Below are 13,759 nucleotides of genomic sequence, written 5' to 3' on the forward strand. Positions count from 1 at the left end.
GCAAATGGATGGAGGATGGGAGTAGGTAAAGGCAACACAGATGGACAGAGGGCAAAACAATGGAATATCATTGTCAAAATACACCTGAAATAACACAATTAACAAAACACATACACCCCGAAAGGAATATGCTACTTACCAGTATGCATCTGTTTTTGCCATGTAGAACTGCAGATCTACACACTTTTGCATAGATTGCCATCTAGTGTTGGGCCTGGATGTTTGCAGTTTGTTTTTCCTCTTGGAAAGTCTTTGGAAATCATGAGGTCGGTGACTCCTCCCTTGGATGGTATTGCGCATGGGCTTCGGCTCCATCCTCAGATTGTGTTTAGCCAGCTGGGAAAGATGGAGCGTAGTAATAACAGTGAAGAAACCCATGTGTGTATCTAAATAAGATAAACTGGAACAGATACAGGTAGCCGGGTGGGCGTGTGTAGATCTGCAGCTCTACATGCCAAGAACAGATGCATACTGGTAAGTAGCATATTCCGTTCGAGGCATATGAGCGGCAGATTACACACTTCTGCATAGACTATATAGCAGTTCCCAACCTTAGCGGCGACCACCTGTATCTGTTGCAGTGGTTTGAAATAATGATTTGAGTACAGCCTGGCCCACACTAGCTTGTTGCTTAGTTTGCACATCTACACAATAGTGTTTAGTGAAAGTGTGCGGTGTTGACCATGTAGCTGCTTTGCAGATATCATCTAATGGGATGTTCCCTAAAAATGCCATGGAAGCCCCGATCTTTCGTGTAGAATGGGCTTTAGGGGGAACGGATAGCGTTCGTTTTGCCTTGTGGTAGCAAATCTGAATGCATTTTACAATCCACCTAGCTATCCCTGATTTTGAGATGGGGTTGCCCTTGTGTGGTGGAGAGAAAGAGACAAACAGTTGTTTGGTCTTGCGGAAAGGTTGTGTTCTCTCGATGTAGTAGAGTAAGGCTCGTTTGACATCGAGCATGTGCAGAGCCCTTTCTGCAACGGTCTGTGGTTGCGAGAAAAATACTGGTAGTTCTACAGATTGGTTTAGGTGAAAAGGGGAAATGACTTTAGGTAGGAATTTTGGGTTGTTACGAAGAACAACTTTGTTATGGTGCATTTGAAGAAAAGGTTCTTGTATGGTAAGTGCTTGTATCTCACTGACCCTTCTAAGGGAAGTGATGGCTACAAGGAAAGCTGTTTTCCATGTTAGGAATTGTAGTTCGCATTTGTGTAAAGGTTCGAAGGGAGGCCCCATTAGCCTTGTGAGAACAATATTTAAGTTCCACACAGGTGAGGGTGGTTCTCTGGGGGGAATTATTCTTTTTAGGCCTTCCATGAAGGCTTTAATGGCAGGTACTCTAAAGAGTGAAAGATGTTGCCTGTTTTGTAAGTAAGCTGCAATTGCTGCGAGGTGTAGTCGAATGGATGTATAGGCTAGATTACACCTTTGTAGGTGGAGTAAGTAGCCTATGATGTGTTGAATGGACATGTCCAGGGGATTGATGGTGTTGTTATGGCAATAAACAACAAATTGTTTCCACTTGGCAGCGTAGCACGCTCTAGTGGTAGGTCGTCTAGCTTCTCTGATGACGTTCATACAGTCAGGGGGAAGATTTAGGTACCCAACTTCTAGGAGCTCAGGAGCCAGATCGCAAGGTTGAGCTGAGCTGGGTCCGGGTGTCTGATCTCTCCATGGTTCTGGGTTAGGAGGCATGGTGAGAGGTGTAGTTTTTGGTGTGATACTAGAGAGTTCCAACAGCGTGGTGTACCACGGTTGTCTGGCCCACGTTGGAGCTACTAGGATTATTGTGAGGGAGTGTTGTTGTAGTTTGCGCACCACTAATGGAATGAGTGGGAGAAGCGGAAAAGCGTACGCAAATTTGCCTGACCAGTTCATCCATATCGCATTTCCTTTGGACAATGGGTGTGGGTATCTGGCGGCGAAGCTTGGGCATTTTGTGTTTTCGTGGGTGGCAAAGAGGTCTATCTGTGGATACCCCCACATTTGAAAGAACGGATGAAGAACCTGTGGGTGGAGTTCCCACTCGTGGATTTGTTGTGTCTGTCTGCTGAGCAGATTTGCCACGGTGTTTTAGACCCTGGGACATGTTGAGCTAGGAGAAAGATTTTTTGGGGAATTGCCCATCTCCATATGCTCTGTGCTAATTGAGAGAGCTGTGGAGAGTGTGTGCCGCCTTGTTTTTGTATATAATACATGGACATCATGTTGTCTGTGCGAATGAGGACTGCCTTGCCTGAAATTTGTGTTCGAAAAGATTTTAGGGCTAAAAGAATTGCTAGTAACTCCAGATGGTTGATATGGAGTAACTTTTGTTGAGGCGTCCATGTGCCCTGCACGGTGAGATGTAATAGGTGAGCTCCCCAGCCGGAGAGCGATGCGTCCGTTGTTTGTATTATCTGGGGAACCGGGTCCAGGAACGGTCGACCTTTGGAAAGGTTTGTGGTGTTCCACCACTGCAGAGAGCGATGGGTGCGACCGTCTACCAACACCAGATCGGTCAGTTGACCGTGGGCCTGGTTCCATTGGCGCGCTAAGCACTCTTGGACAGGACGCATCTGGAGTCTTGCGTGGGGCACTATGAAAATGCAAGAGGCCATCATCCCTATTAGTTGCATGAACACTCGTGCTGGAAGGGAGTGTTGAGGTATGAATTTTTGTCACAAAGCCTGAATGCTTGTAATCCTGGCCAGATTGCAGTAGGCTATCGCTTTTGAGGCGTCTATGGTGGCACCGAGGTATTGTTTTATGTGGGATGGTTGTAGCTGGGACTTTTGGTGGTTCACCGTGAAGCCTCATTGGTGAAGTAGTTCGATTGTGGTGGAGGTGTGTTGAACAGACTGATTGTATGAAGTGGCTTTTATCAGCCAATCGTCTAGGTATGGGAAGACGTGAATGTGCTGTCTTCTCAAGTGTGCCGCCACCACTGCCAGGCACTTGGTGAATACCCGTGGTGCTGTTGTGACTCCAAACGGGAGCACTTTGAATTGGTAGTGTTGTCCGTCCACTACAAATCTGAGGTACTTTCTGTGAGCATGGTGCACTGGAATGTGGAAGTATGCGTCTTTCAAGTCCAGTGTGGTGAGGAAGTCATTTTGGGAGAGGAGCGGAAGTACCTGCTGAAGCGTTACCATGTGAAAATGGTCTGAGTGTATGTATGTGTTTAGGGGCCGTAGATCTAGAATAGGTCGTAGAGTCTCGTCCCTTTTTGGTATGAGAAAATATAGGGAGTAGACCCCCATATTTTGTTGATTGACAGGAACTTGTTCTATTGCCTGTTTTTGTAGGAGGGAGATTACCTCCTGCTTTAGTAATTTTGAATGTTCTTGTGACATTGGGTGTTGCCTGGGTGGAATATTTGGGGGGGGGGGTAAATGTTAGTTCTAGGCAGTAGCCTGACCAAATTATTTGGGTCACCCATTTGTCTGAGGTGATGGTCGCCCAGACATAAAGGAAATTTTGGAGTCTGCCCCCGACCGGAGTGGAATGGTCTGGGGGGAGCGGGGGAAGTCATTGGGTAGGAGGTGTGGCAGAACGGGCGTTGTTTGTTTTGCCTCTGCCCTTGTTGTTGTTACCCCTGTAGCCGCCTCTTTGGCAACCTTTTGTAAAGGTGGTCTGAGTAGGGGATTTGTATGATGTGGACGCTGTGTCTGAGGAGTAGCCTCTGGATGTACTCTGAAAGGAGGAGCGGCGAAAGGAGCCTCTGGGCGGGTGAGACTGTAAGGCCCCCATGGATTTTGCGGTATCAGTGTCTTTTTTCATTTTTTCTAAGGCCTCATCCACCTTTGACCCAAATAGATGTTCCTGGTCAAAGGGATGGTTAAGGATGGAGGCTTGTACTTCTGGTTTAAAACCAGATACCCATAGCCAAGCATGGCGACGAAGAAGGACGCTGGTGTTGATGGCCCTGGAGGCTGTGTCTGCTGCATCTAGGGCACAACGTATGGAGGTATTCGTGATTGTTTTACGCTCTTGAATTAACTCGTTAACTCTAGCTTTATATTTTTCAGGGAGATGGTGCATTATGCTTTCTAACTCGTCATAATGAGCCCTGTCATATCTGGCCAGTAGTGCCGGAGTGTTTGCTATACGCTATATGTTGGCCGCCTGGGATGCTGTGCATTTGCCTGATGCATCTAGTAGTTTTGATTCTTTGTAGGGTGGCGGTGCATCACCTGACGCTTGTGAATTTGCCCTTTTACGTGTCGTAGATACTACTAAGGAGTCTAGAAGCGCTGGTCCCCTGATGTAGGAGGGATCTGAGGGAGCAGGTTTGTATTTTTTTTTTCAATACGTGGGTTAATGACCCTGGCTCTAACTGGGTCCTTAAAAACTTCTGCCGCATGCTTTACCACCCCTTTGAGCATGGGCAGTATGGAGGTGGACCTATGTGAGGTATCAAATGTGTCTAGGAGGAAATCTTCCTCCACGGGGTCGGTATGCAAGTCCACCCCGTGATAATGTGCCGCCCTTTGCAGAAGATGGTTGAACCCTAATGAATCTTCTGGTGGAGATGGTCTAGAAGGGTAAAGATCGTCTTGTGGGACGTTGGGGATATCTGTAATATTGTAATTGTCCCATGGGTCTGGGGATCCTGTAGGGGTGGGGTCCTGTGGCACATCCCCAGTATCATGATATGGGTCCCCCTGATCATTATCGTCTGGAGACGGGGTCGGAGAACGATGAGGTGGGGGTGGAGAGGGCGGAGGGGGTGGAGGTGGGGAAGGAGGTGGAGGGGAAGGTATTCTGAACGTAGCGGAGTCCTTCCTCTTTGGAGGTGGAGGCGGAGCAGGCTTCTCCAAATGTCTCTTTTTGGTAGAGTGTCAAATGTCCAGTTTTTGGATCCTTGGTGAGAGTTTTTTGCAAGGGATCCAGTGTAAATAGCTCTGGTGAGGTTATTTGGTCCGTCGGCGCCGAAGGTGTTGGGGTCGATGTCTTTAAGTTTTTCTGTGCCGGTTTGTTGCTTAGAACCCGGCTTGGGACCCTCCGGTCTCTTGGTCGGCGCCGAGATGGGCTTCGGCTTGGAAGTGTCGGTGGCCTTGTGTGGTTTGGTCGGCACCGAAGATGTCGTCGGTACCGAAGAGCTGGGTTTCGTCCCAGAGGGCTTCGGTGCGGTGCTTGGTGTCGAGGTGGAGGCCGGTTTCTTTTTCGGTGCCGAAGTATGTTTCTCGGCACCGCTGGTAGGCTGGCTCGAGCCCGAGCCGCCGGAAGGCTTACTTGGCTTCTTCACCGGGCCCGAAGGTGGGGTGTGTAAAGCATTGTCTCTGGTCTTGCTTAGGCCCGGAGGCGAAGGCGTGACCGAAGCCTTTTTGGGTGTGGGGGGGTAGATTGGTACTCACGATCCTCTGCGCCGGAGTGATGTCTTCCACATCCGACTCGTCGGCCTCGGAAGCACTGACGAGGTCCTCTTCGGTGCGATGATGTTCCGGATCGTCAATGTCGTCTCCGAAGATGTCGACTGGAATGGACGTCGAGGAGTGTGCCATGATACTTCTGGCTCTTCGTTCCTGAATAGTCTTTTTGGATCGGAAAGACTTACAGGCCGGACAGTCTCGAGCCTCGTGTTCAGGGGAGAGGCAGAGGTTGCACACATCATGAAGATCGGTGTGGGGAAATTTGGACCCACATCGAGGGCCCTTTTTAAATGGAGTTCTTTCCATGAGCCGGGACCGGAGCTTGGGTAGGCCCGAAGGCCGCCGTCGACGACTGGAACCGAAGGTTTGTGCCGATGAGAAGGCGCGTTGATTGAAGAGATCGCGATCAAAACAATACCGCGAATTGGGGTGAGGATTGCGCGTCGATCGTCGAACTGGATGCTGTTCGGAACCGAAGCGCGAAGATTACATCCGAGCCCGATGGCGGGAAAAAACAATCTGAGGATGGAGCCGAAGCCCATGCGCAATACCATCCAAAGGTGGAGTTACCGACCTCGTGACTTCCAAAGACTTTCCAAGAGGAAAAACAAACTGCAAACATCCGGACCCAACACCAGATGGCGATCTATGCAAAAGTGTGTAATCTGCAGCTCATATGCCTCGAACATAAACTTTCAAAACTTTGTGTAGTGTGTTTGAAGCAGTGAATGAGATACAGAGAGCGGTTCAAAAGCCACAGGGGCAAAGGCCGGGAGAGAGGGGGTAAAGGCAACACGGACAGAGGGAGGAAGGAGGGTGGGTGCAACCAACACAGGACAAGTCGGTCATACGTCAAAAACAGCAAAATGCAAAAAAATAAAAGGACAACGTGCAATCTGAAAATAAACTCTTTCCACGCTGAAGCAGGATGGAAATAGATGGCCTACAAAAAGGGCAAGCAGGGGAAGGACACTAAATGGGATGGAAAGCACTACTTTGGCTTTGCGCCACAGGAGGGACAAACACAGAAATAGGAAATAAAACTAGCATGTGCTAACCAAACAAAAGCAGGGAAATAAGAGCGACGATGAAGCCAACCAATGGTAATCAATGGGCGTGCTCTACTCCCCCTTTAAGCTAACAAAATGTCTAGCAAGCAACAGTACTTGTGCAATCTCAGGTGAGACCTAAAAAGGAGCTTTTATTGCCTATGTGACCTTAACTGGTAAGACATCCACTTCTATATTAAAACTAAATCTCTTGCCACATATCCGAAAAGACTAAGATTGTCTCCAGTCTATCGTGAGATAAACTAACAAGCATTCGCAAAGGCGAAATGTTTTGTTTATGATATCTATTGGATTGGTCAATGCGGTTTGAATATGGAAAAAACCAGAAATATAATGAAATTAATGGTAGCATTATTTTGTAGACACACACATGCCAGACCTTGGGTGCATCTACAGAATAATAGAAGCACCATTTTCTTCTTGACAGATCTAGGATGATGAACACCATTTAGATCAGTAAATAAAAAGAAAAAGAAATGTTAACTGGCCAAAAGTTATTTTTGAATTTTTTTGTAGATGAACACCTGGCAGCAAATGGGGGGAAAAGTAAAAGCGGAGGAGACATGGGGCAAAGAGAGACGGAGAGAAAATAGTTCTTGATATACACTACAATGCAAGGTCTGACTTAAAGGGAAAATGACTTTCAATCAAGATGGAGTGATACTGAAATGGTCCTGGGCGAAAAAAATACAAGTTTAAGGAAGAAAACCATTAATCACAATCAAAGAGTGAGATGGACAAAAAAATCCACTTCCTGTCATGAGCAAGGGGCTGGCGCAAAGCCCACTCTATATTCCAGTATTTACACCAGGCTGTTGACAACACACAGCTCAATGCGTCTGTAGGCAAGAGCTAACAAGCATTTTGCAATACAATAGGTACGCAAGTTTGAGCTATTGACATTGCAAATAACCATGCCTTTTATTTTGTTTTAAAACATAAATAAATGGCATTTACATCGCCAATAGCTTAAACTCGGGTAAATTCGAGACCTATTGCATTGCAAATGCTAGTTACTTGCAGCAGGTGCCAGGTTATACCAGATTACCCCCCTTGCACCACTCCCATCTCCTTTTCATCCCTCTGGCCACACACACAAGCACCGGCCAGTCACACCACCAACTTGGCCCTAGTGTGAGCGACCTATGCTGCGAACGAATACAGATATTTGTGGGAGGTGCCGAGAAGTTTGTGCTTAAATGCCAGTCACTGCCGAGATGTGTGACTGACCTGTAAACACACAATGAACCGCCTTCTGCCTCGTTTTTAGGTCTCGGCTGACCCAGCGCATGCGCTGGTCTGGCGAGACTTTGTGAAGGCTCAAAAAAGTGCTACCATTGTAGCCTGGAGCTACAGTGCATGTGCGTGGGCGCGCGTGCCTCACGGCCGCTTTGATCTCCGTGAGCCAGTTTTTTTTTTTTTCCTGTTTATTACTTCTATGTAGTAATGGTGGCACCCGTGCGCCCCCATTACTACAGAGAAGTAATAACCAGAAACAAGCATTGGCATAGCCAATAGGTCTCGCTTTTGGGACCTTATAAGTATTTAGTTATGCAACTGTTGCATGGCTAAACACTTATAAGGTCCCAAAAGCGAGACCTATTGGCTATGCCAATGCTTGTATTCACCAGCTGTCACGAGAGCGACAAATTTCTATCATCAAGGGCCCTCCCTATCCAAGCAAAGGCTGGCTGTGGCTAGCGCCAAGCAGGGAGAACACGCCGCTAAAGCTCCTTGAAGCTCTTGCTTCCTAGTGGGCGAATACCACACAGCTCCTTCAAGCCGGTGCTGCAGAAATAGCCCAGGCCACTGAGGCTCCTCGAAGATCGTGCACAGGCCACGCAGCTCGTTCAAGCCTATGCTGATCTGAGGGCACAGGCAGTACAGCGCCTTGAAGCCAGACAGAGAACACAGGCAGCTGCGACTCATTGAATCCATTACTGCCTAGAAATCAAATTACTCGCCGCTGCCGGGCAGCACAGGTCGATGAAGCCCCTTGAAGCCCTTTCTACCGTGAGAGTGCAAACCACTACATCTCATTGAAGCCCTTGCAGTCTAAAGTGCTGCATTACCGCCTAAAAATCGCCACTGGGGTTGGACAGCGCAGGCCATGCAGCTTCTTGAAGCCCTTGCTACCAGGAGGGCACACACGATTACAGCTCTTTGAAGCCCTGCCTGCCTATATACTTTTTGGTCTGAAACCCCTTCTAGCTCCTACTGCAGAAACAGCACAGGCCCCTGTGACACTTCAAAGCCGCGCTTTCTAGGAAGCAAAGGCCACGCAAAGAGTACAAGATGCTGCAGCTCCTTGAAGCCCTTGCTACCAGGAGGGCACGCACGATTATAGCTCATTGAAGCCCTGCCTTCCTAGGGAATTTTTGGTCTGAACCCCTTCTAGCCCGTATGGCAGAAACAGCACAGGCCTCTGTAACACTTCAAAGCCGCACTGCCTAGGAAGGAAAGGCTGTGCAAAGAGCTCAAGATGCTGCAGCTCCTTGAAGCCAGAATGCTTAGACAACGTGTAGCTTAGAGAACACAGGCTATTTATGGTCTTTTAAGGCCCCGCTGTCTAGTGAGCACCGGTTGCAGCATCCCCTTGAGGCCTATGCTGCTCACTGACGCCCGTTGCTGCCTACTAAGCTTAGGCCACATAGCTCCTTGAAGCCCCTGCTGCCTAGAGAGTTCCAGGCTGCCACATCCCATTGAAGCACCGGGAGCTCGGGCCACTGCCAAGCCCCGAAAGATAGGCCGCCGCAGCTCTCCCACTCCTCCCCTGTGAATAAATGCAGGCCGCAGCAGCACTTTGATGCCGGCACTGCCTGCCTACTGAACATAAGGCGCTCGCTGCAGCGCCTTGAAGTCCCGACTGCCCAAAGAGAACAGGCCCCGTAGCTCTTCGAATCTTGTGTGGCTCTACATTACAGACAACTCAGACCTGTCCACCCCACCGTGAGCCGGAGCAAAAGCGCTATAGCTCCTTGAAGCCTCTTGCTCCTGGCGCTCCTCCCACGGTGTATCCGGATTCTCGGAGCAGCCGTCAGTTTTTGGCTCGGGAACAGCCCGAACCTACACCGCCGGCTGCCCCGCACAGCTATACTTATGCTGGTAATTACAGGGGCGAATTAAAGCGCCACGGGAGCATTTTATGCGGTTTCTATTGTCTAGCGAAGACTCCTCTCGGGGGCGGGTCAGCGCAAGGCCTGGGCTAAAATTCCGTTCCGCTCGCGGAAATTGCGATAATTTGAAATTTTCGCGTTCCACGGAGAGCGCGAAAATGTCAAAATTTCCGCAATCTGCATCTTATAAGCTGCTCTCATAGCTATTGTGCATAGCAAAACCAGAGTCCGTTTAGCAGCAATATTGAAATACAGACAACAGCCAGATACACTATAATAAAAGGCCAGTTTCGGACATACCCTAAGATATCCAAGCCAATGGCAACACAACACTCGTGGCTAAGCGGATGAAACGGCCTTTCAAGTACTTTACAAGACAGAGCTGGAATTTCCATCTTCAAAGACAGCTCTTTTGTGGGTACTAATCACAATAAGATAAAGGTGTTCTCAATTAATGAGCAAACCTCAAGTTTACACAAGGATTTTCGGAGAGTAAACTCCCACGCAAACTGCCTACAAATTCTCATGTGAATCAAAACGAAATACTCTCAACATTTTTTTCCAGACATAATGAACTATGGGGAGATCGGTGCATACTCTGGCCATCAAGTGGTGCCCAAGCTCTACATGGACAATAGAAACACTTGATTCTCTATCTATCACATTCCCGACCTTTAGAATATCTTTCGGTCCCAGACTGGATCCAGAGAATCCTTCAGCAATTTTTCTGGAAGTGACTTAGTGGAACCACCTATAAGTGTTATCCCAGTGCACTGATGTAAGTTTCTTAGATGCAATTTTTTTCATTGGATTTCAAAGTAGTTTAAATCTAGCTTCCACAAAGTGAACTGAAATATAAACGTGCATCTTGAATGCAGGAAATGGGATCGCCTAGGGATGGAGCAAGCGATGCAAAAGAAGGGGAAAAGGAACAATTACATATTGAATAACAAGCAGTATAATTTCAGACAACCAAACTGCATCCTTCTGTGTATTAGATAATACATGCCAAGGCTCGTATGAAGTGGTTCATAGAAAGAGTGAGATAAGGAGATGGGAGAGATCCTAACTAATTTAGCTTGGCGAGTTAATACTTGGCTGGCTTAGAACGACAACAACGTAAAAAGTTAAACAGTCAGAAAGAGAAAAGTGTGAATTTAGCTTGTGAAATCACCAAAAGTTCTCTCTTGTCAGGGATATTCTTTTTTTTAACAGGGGGTCCTATAACTATGTTCAGACATACACTTCAGCCAATCTGATTAATTGGTCATTATATCACATCATTTTTCTTTACATCATCCCTTATTATTGGGACAACACTTATACAGGAGTTCGATATAGTATCAAAATATGGGGTGGGTAAATAATTTTCTTGTGCAATACTGGATTTGCCATGTGCTGCATCCAGTCACCATGGGAGAGAGGTGTATGTTGTTTCATCTCCGTAAAATGCACATAGTTCTGTATCTGCCCATACTTTGGTTCAGCAAGCATTTCAAGGCATCTCAGCAGTGTCCTGCAGGAAAAGCAGTGCAAGGAAAATATCTAATGGTATGGCATCAGCAGTGTGTGGCATTCCTTGCCAAAAATATGTGGGGGTTTGCATGACAATACTAAACGCAATATTTCTCCATCAGAGCTCAATCATTCTGAAGTGTAGGCCATAGCAGCCATTCGTAATTGTGGGGGACACTAATGCCAATCATGTAGCAGTTTGAAATAGCTGCATTTCAGTGTTGCTTCTCATAGTTCATGCTCGTGGTTTTCAAGCAGCGTGGACAATTCCTCTTCCGAGTATTCCTTTTCTACTTTGCAATGCCATTTAATCTTTATGTTTTGTCAAAGGGTTTCAATTGCAGTTCTTCATTGAGGATACTGTATAGATCAGATACAATCCCCTTAAAGTTAAATCTTCTTTTTAAGTATAGATGTACCGGGGAGTCAGGATGAGGATATGGCACAGAAGAGAGATTTGGGCTTATGTAATTTTTCAGTTGGCGATACATCTGGGAACGAAAACAGAGAAGTAACCCTTTTTGATGTGTTTCATAGGGCATACACACTCCTGCCGTCAGTTCCTGGCCCAGGCATTCAATTCCCCTAGTCTGCCCACTCTTTCCAATGAATCACGCAGTGCTTTATTTTGTATCACAGCATTGTTCCATATTGGTACTTGATTATGTAAAGACTCACTGATTTTAAAAATTGCTTGTGCACACACCGACCCATGCTGGTTTTGATTAGCTCAAAAACATGTCTTTGGAGGCCTTAGTACTTCTCTGTATCATCCCAGGTCTGATTCTCCTCCCATTACTGTTTTTTTCTATTACCACCAAGTCTGAAGTTTCCTGATCTGTACAGAAGAGATGTGCTAAATGTGCTAGGTGGTGGGCTTTATAGAAAAAATCAATGTTGCATAGTCCCAGTCCACCAGATGGCATAGCTCTTTGTAGCCTATATAGGTTAAGTTGTGGGATCTGATCACTAGATGTATTCTCGAACCATCTTGTCTATTCTTTGGCTTAGGAAAGAAGACAGGCAGCAGCTGAGATATTTAACTTAGCCTGGGTGCTGTTACCATTTTTATTGTTGATACTCATCCCCAAAATAAAAGCTAAAGGCTAGACCGTCTATTAAAGTTTGCTTGAGTCTTGCCTATTTAAAACATGGTGTTTTTATGAACTGCTCGAACATGTCCTTTCCAATGTGTAACCCTAGATATTTAATGGTGATTTGAGACCACTTAAATCAAGACTCACAGTAGTGGAAACCATTGTGTATGAATTCAATGGTAAGGCTTCATTCTTGTACGAAAACAAAAGACAGGTGTGGGTCTGGCTACGGCGAGTAGTCAAGGCGCTCAGTCTCTGTGCATGGAGGTGCAGAATGTGAAGACTCGGTGCAAGATCCTTCTCTGTTGCCCAGACAGGAGGTACTCCCAAAGTGCTAGCTGAATCGATGGACAAATGCTTATAGTCAGGAGCTCTGGCTACCATAATTTCGTAGCCCAGTCTGGGGTGATGAAGATGACTTGGTTCCTATCATTCTGATTTTCCTCTGAACCAGAAGCAGAAGTGGAATGCATAGAGGAGCAGATGAAATGTCTCCTAATGCCTTTCTTGAAGGAAACTCAAACAGCCAAAACTTTTGACACTGCACACTCTGAACTGTGGCAACCATAACTATCCAGGCTGTACCCCACTGATAGATGGAATCCCTGTGCCACCTCAGGCTGGAGGCACTACTCATGTTCTGCCTGTTGAAGTATGCTCAGCTTATTCGGCTCTGGCATTCAGGTGACCTGCTTAATTGTGGTCACCCAGAAAGTTTTCTGCTGGCCTAACCACCTCTAGAGACATAGGGCCGCCTGACACAAGATCCAGGAACCCACTGTACCCTGCTTGTTGCAGTACCACATTGCAGTTGTTTTATCCGCAAGGACCTGCACAAGCCTCCTCATGATGAATAGGAGGAAGACATTCAGAGCCAGGAGGATTGTTCAATGATACAGAAGATGTATGTAGACATGGCTCTATACTGGGGACCAGGGGCCTTTGATCTCCACCATCACAAGAGGACTGCTCAACCCATCAATGATGCAACCGTGGAGGGTGGGTTGGGCAGGAAAAGCAGTCTACAACACGCCAGGTTAGGGCTGGTCATCCACCACTGCAGACCCTGCGTGGTCTCCTGCGAGATGAATGAAGTTGGAGAGGCAGCAATGATGCGGAGATCACTGGAACCAAAGGATGCATTGCAAGACCCACATATGTCACCTGGGTGTCAGAATGAGAAGGATGCACTTCGTTCGGTGCACTCACAGGAAGTGACAAAAGCTTTATTGATCACAGACGCGTTTCAGTGTAATGGCTTCTTCAGTGCGACAAAATATTTGACATGCAAGCACAGTGTAGGTTCATTTAAATTGTCCAGCAATATAATTGGTTGATCCGTGGCCAATGGGAGGGCAGTCATCACCCAAGGACTGGCAATGGAGTGGCAGTATATATACAAAAAAAACACAAAACCTTCCAAATATAGGAAGGACCTACACTCGAAGACTGGAGAAAAATCAACCTGTTTATTACTTCAGGCCATTCCAGACACAGAAAAGACGCGTTTCGGCTGTACAACAGCCTTCATCAATCCATAAAGCACCATCTCGCAGGCAGACCACAAATTATATATAACAATTCCACTAGAGGATCATGCCGAA

General features: G+C 46.9%; 1 protein-coding gene across 3 annotated transcripts in view; it reads right to left on the reverse strand.

Annotated features, from left to right (window-relative positions):
* Nucleotides 1–13,759, reverse strand: part of FNTB (farnesyltransferase, CAAX box, subunit beta) — a 155,613-nt gene that overhangs the window by 1,300 nt on the left and 140,554 nt on the right. The window lies entirely within an intron of this gene.

This window comes from Triturus cristatus, chromosome 9, assembly GCF_964204655.1.
Source record: "Triturus cristatus chromosome 9, aTriCri1.1, whole genome shotgun sequence".
NCBI lineage: Eukaryota > Metazoa > Chordata > Amphibia > Caudata > Salamandridae > Triturus > Triturus cristatus.